The sequence below is a fragment of the Dipodomys merriami genome, unplaced genomic scaffold, assembly GCF_024711535.1.
Source record: "Dipodomys merriami isolate MVZ:Mamm:240054 unplaced genomic scaffold, mDipMer1.0.p SCAF_165, whole genome shotgun sequence".
Classification (NCBI taxonomy): Eukaryota; Metazoa; Chordata; class Mammalia; order Rodentia; family Heteromyidae; genus Dipodomys; species Dipodomys merriami.
The window spans coordinates 2,434,259-2,440,093 of NW_027202993.1; the positions used below are offsets into that span (position 1 = coordinate 2,434,259).

At 32.0% G+C, this 5,835-nt stretch overlaps 1 pseudogene; it reads right to left on the reverse strand.

Moving 5' to 3' along the window:
• Positions 1-259: 259 nt before the first annotated feature.
• LOC138828827 (U6 spliceosomal RNA) lies at positions 260-356 on the reverse strand (annotated as a pseudogene).
• Between the last annotated feature and the right edge of the window lie 5,479 nt (positions 357-5,835).

The following is a 5,835-nucleotide window of genomic DNA, read 5'->3' on the forward strand; positions in this document are numbered from 1 at the left end:
TTTGGATTGTATTCCATATAGAAACAGTTTGAGTCCTTTTTTTCTAGGTCTTAATATTATTTTTCTTTGGGATAAAATGACAATGTTGTCTATTTTGAAAAGTTTTGTAAAGTTTATGCTATGTAAACACCTTTCTGAGGTGATTTAATACACTGATGTCAAACTTAATTTAATTATATGAATTACGGGTATTGTTACACTTGTAATTTTGTCATCAACTTCTTAATCACTTTTTTTCATTTCTTGCATGTGAAGAATGAAAAATATGGAATACTTCTCAAATTTTCATATTGTACTTGTGCAAGTGCCATGTTAATCTCTGTATTGTAATTTGAGTATACTTGCTGCTGAAGCATGTAGTATCCTCTAAATTTAATAGTTAATGATGCAATCTTTATACAGGCTTATATCTATGGGTGCCTACTTGTAACAAGGAAACCTTATTGTTCCTAACAATGCTATTGATCTTATTTCCCTAAAATTCTGTGAATAGTGGAAAAAATTATATTGATCAGTCGATTGCTCACATTTCCAAACTTTTTTTGCCAATGAGTATCTTAAATCTTTTTATTTGGAATTTGATCATACTCTCTATTATTTATAGTTTGGTCCAAATGTGATGGTTTCTCAAGTACATATTTATCCAGCTTTGTGGACCTAATGGATTCAAACTAAGCGTTGCTTAAGAGCTACTTCTAAACTTCTTCAGCTGACATTTTCCCAAATAAAATTTTACTGGAACAAATGTCTACCTGAGCCTTTACCCTTCTTCCATGTGGGAAGAGACCAACCAGAATACCTTACCATGACAGCAAAGATTTTCTTACTAGAACAAAACTAATCTTGGTTATAAGGGATCATAGAGAGATGAACAGTTCAAACAGAACTGTTCAGACGAGAAGGTATTTTATCAAAATATAATTGTTTATTATACATTCCATTTAAAAGTAGCTAAAGCCAAGAAGGTGAAAAAATTGTTCGTATGCATGATTACTTAATGTCCTGACCTGTCTCTAAGTTCCTGGCAGGAACTTACACTACTGCCTTTTTATCACCAAATATTTTCATAGTTGCAGGAGAAGTGCATATGTTTCTCCTCATTATTAGGCATTAAATTGATAATGTTTTAATCACAGTCTTTTCTCTTGCCTCCATGCTGTAAATCTACAAATGATAAAGCTTTAGTTCTAACTCTATCAAACACTGAAGTAGAGATAATGGAATCATACTTTAAAACAGAGTTGCCTTTGATACAGTAACTACAACAGAACAATACAAAACGTGTGTCTTTTAATCATATTATATATAGTTATATATTTTATATTTTTATGTGCTGATTTTATATTTCACACAATGAAACTTACTAGAATTAGTTGATAATTTGACAAATAAATTGATATTTATTTACTCCAATAAATAGAATTGGAATATAAATATTTAGGTTTCAAATATATATTAGACTAGGAAACGTATCAATGCAATCTTTTTAGTATAAACTTGTGATACATTATAACTGTTCTTGGTCTTCTGAATCCACAAGAGAAAAAAACAATGTTTTCCTCTAATCTGTAATGGATTTTACTCTGCTGCTCTGTTTTTTGTTTTAACTCGCTTGTCCCAAACTGTTTTTGTCCATATTTCTGAAGCATTCTTACTGATTATGCCCAAATTTTGCTAAGATGTCTAAAAAATATTATTCTTCTGCAGTACCCATGGGTCCTAACATCCCAAGGCCCAGTTACCTGCATCATCAGATAACAGGGGCAAGAGTTTTCACCAAGGCCCATGAAACATATCAACACAAAGTAATTGAAGATCCATCTCAATTTTGCATTTCCTATATTTCAGGGCCCCAATTCCTTGAGATGCAGGAATTAGCAGTAAGCAATTGTGAAATGCAAGGCAACTTAAAATGAAGGACGAGATCACAAAATTTGAGAGAAAGTACTGTAATTCAAACATTCAACTTACAGATGACCAGCCCATATGAGTGAACAAGTTCACAAAGTGTCATAAGATTATTTTTAATACCCCTCACCTATGATTAACGAAAGATTTTAGTCCAACATAAGTGGGCAAAAAAATAGTTCCTGGAAGGATAGGTCTATAATTGTTCTACCAAAGCCCGAAAACTTGACTTAGAGGTCAAATGTAATTCAGAAAAACATTTGAATCACTAAGGAGTGCTTCAAAACACTGGGACTTCAGTACAACATGGTTCTGTGGTATAAAAATGTCAGTCTCAAACCAATGATAATCTACATTTAATCTCCTGAAAGTATATTCCTTTTCAAATAAACTTTTTAAAATCACTTTCGCCAAAATAACATTTGACAAGTTGATGATACTTAGTGACAATACAAGTTTTTCAAGTGTAGGGAGCAAGTTACAATAGAGTTGAATTATTTACACAGCACTAATGCCAAACATGTTCAACCATTCATTAAAATGTAGAAATAGTACCAGCCACAATTTGTGTTTTTCAGTATGGGCCTTTCAGAAATGTGTTTAATATGTCAGCCTCCTAAATTTCAAACCCAAATGTTAGCTAATAAATTTCATCATTTAATAAGGTACATTTTAAACAATCACAAATAGTTGCCTTATCATATGTTATTTTATGTTTTCCCTCTGTCTAACATAGTAAGAAATATGACTTTAAGTCTTGAATATGGGTACTAATCAGAGATATGACAAACATAATATCTGTCTTCTATTTCTATCATATTCCTATTTAGGAATAAATTTTAATTTTCTTCTTTTTCCAAAACTTATAGGTAGTATAAAATATTATTCCATGTAAAATAAAAGAATCACAACATTGTACAAAGCCATTTATAAAAATGCAGTTAGTAATACATTCTAAGCCATTTTTTAACTTTCTTTTTGACTAAATAATCTTTCAAACGGTTGAGAAAAAATCATGTTTAGGTGCTTCCCGTCTCCAGTCTTGCAAATTGTTGCTGCAGATGAATGAATTATGGAAATATAAGCTGACATCATTTCAAGAATATGCAGGATTGAAACTCCATGGAATGTATATAAACCTTTCAAAGTATTAATAGTTTAACAGAATGACTATCAGGAAGTTGAAACCAAAGAGGAATTATAGTAAAGACATAGAATGAATGAAAAATGAACAAGGAGCAAATACAGCTAGAATACTGAATGTACACATATGATGAAGGAAGTGGTAAATTGGAAATAAATCTTGGAGAAAGGGTTGGTTGAGAACGATAGAAGGAGTGACTCTGATCTAGGAGCATTGGACAATTAGATGGATATATTTAATTGTAACACAATTGCATAAACTTTTAAAATTCAGTTAAAAAACACAACTAGAAACAAAAACACACAAAAATCACAACCAAACAGCAATCTCTAGAGAGTATGAATATGACCACTCAAAATTTTAATCAGTTAATGAAGGGCAGTCTTGGGAAAAGCAAAGAAAGCTGTTCAAAGAGGGAAGTTTGGGATAGGGGAGAAATTTGAACAGAATTAAATAGATTGTCTAAGGTTATAAATCACCTATATCTGCTGTATACAGTATCTTACTTCTATGAGTTTTCTGTCTGAACTGGATAATCCAGTCCTGAGACACACTTGGTAGCTTGTGAGGTAGAATGGAAGAAACAAGATGAAGAACCCATTACTCCACTGGAGAGAAAACAATCCTCTATATTTTCTCTAATCTCTCTTCACTACACATTCTTCATACTTTTAAGTCAATGGATTTTGAATTATATTTTTTCTTCTTTCTTCTGTCAAAGTAATTGGTCAAAGTAATTTCATTAAATATTATTTGCCATTTTCTTCTTTCATGCTGTTTAATTGGCCAAGTGAGTCCATAAAACTTCCCTCTTGTATTTGGTTGCCATGAAATAACATCTATGTTAATAAGGAGAAATCTAATGTAAAACTTTGTCTCCAGAAAACAGTCCAAGAGCCTGTGATCACAAATATTTGGCTATAGATTTTTTTTCTTTTACCTTGAAAGACTTCTTGTGTCTAAAGTGCCCACAAAAATAAGTACTCCATCACTTGTTGGTTCAATCAGAATTGTCTAACCTCAAAGATATATTTTGCTAAGAAGATGCTTAGAGAAAACCAAAAAATACTGCACTTTTTATTTTCTCTCTTAAGATTCTCCTTAGATACCATATCAGGAACAGTGAAGTTATTCTATGCAAAATTATTTTAATATATTATTTTTCTCTTGGTCTTGCATTTGTTCACCAAGATGTATGGAGGAGAATAGAGTTAAATCACCCATACCTTGGAAGAAAGTGTCTGTTACAAAAGGAAAATGCTTCTATGTCCTATTTCTATGTCCTACTCTTAGCTCTTGTCAGAGTTCCAATTAATCACAGCTTCTTGGCTTCCAGTCTAGTGAAGCTGAAGGACCAACGGGCTCCACCACTGCTACATCTTCATTATTTCTCTTTTAAAACTCTTCAAATTGCCTCATTTGGATGTGGAATGTATTTTCATGTCTTCATTCAATCAGTTCTGCATTGTAGTGAGCCAAATGGGCTCTGTAAAATCACTTTAGGGAGTAAAAATACTAACACAATTTACATCAAAAAGTTTTGGCCTCCCTTGACTGCTGAAGTCAATACGCTTAGCTAAGGCTTCTAAGAAAACTTTTATTATTAATTTTTCCATTTGCTCAATTCTTTTCTGAACTTTTTGGCATATGTAATAAAAGAAGTCTTCACTACCTCATATTAATAAGAATATTATTTTTTGTGAGCCACTTAGAAATGTGAAATCATTGGTTTGAAGTATCCAATCTATTTTTTTTCTGTGTTTCACTGCTTCACGTCCAAAGACATTGTGGAAAGTGTTACAAACAGAAATGTGTAATCCCAACACCTTCTTTCATTGTGGAGGGCACTTTCTCCCTAAATATTTTGACTCAAATTATCTTTTTCAGAGAATTACTGTTTGGTAATTAAAGGTAAATTCACAAATTTAGATGCCTTATTTTTTTAAGAACTTTTAATTTAAATTCCAATACAACCTTCTTTCAAACAGTGAGAATATAGTTCCTGGGTAAGGACAATTACAAGGGAAACTACAGGATTTACAGCAAGGTTTCTGAGGTTTGTTTGTTTAGTTTGAAAAAGAGCCATCTTCATCCACATTGCTCCCTCTCTACTATGTTTCCTGGGATTCTTTGCATGAAAGCCTATTCTTCCAGGCAATTTTAAATTTTCTTAATAGGCTAAGTTATTAAAAATTTTGAAATATTAAATTTTACCTGCCATAAATTTAAAACTGTTGAAAATCCTTTATCAGAACCACAAATTCACCAATCGTAATTCCACCTTTACCATCAAAATGTTAACATGCTGTTTTCATGATATAGTATCCATGCAGCTATTATTTTCCAGTGGCTTTGTTATGCATATATGTAACCATATTAGCTGATGCTAAGCAAAATGAATTCCAAGATATGGAACCAGATTTTTTTTCATTTGTGGTTGTTGTTTTTGATGAACTATGTGATTTCTGTTTTCTTTGGGGTTTTCCCCTATGGTTTATCCCTGCTGTATGGTGAGACAATGGTGAGCATAATGGTGAGACAAAGGACAAAAGGCAAACCAATGCAATAGCAATACTCACAAGACAATATGTGGGAAATGTACTTTACAACTTGTGAGGGGTGAAGGGGTGAAGGAAAACTGTGAGAAAAATGAGGAAGGGGTAACAAGTTTGAAATGTTTTTTATTCACTACCTTACAATTACTGTAAAGTCACTGTACATCAATTTGATAATAAAATTGAAAAAATAAGCTGCATAAAATGTAATTTTACTGTATTGGTACA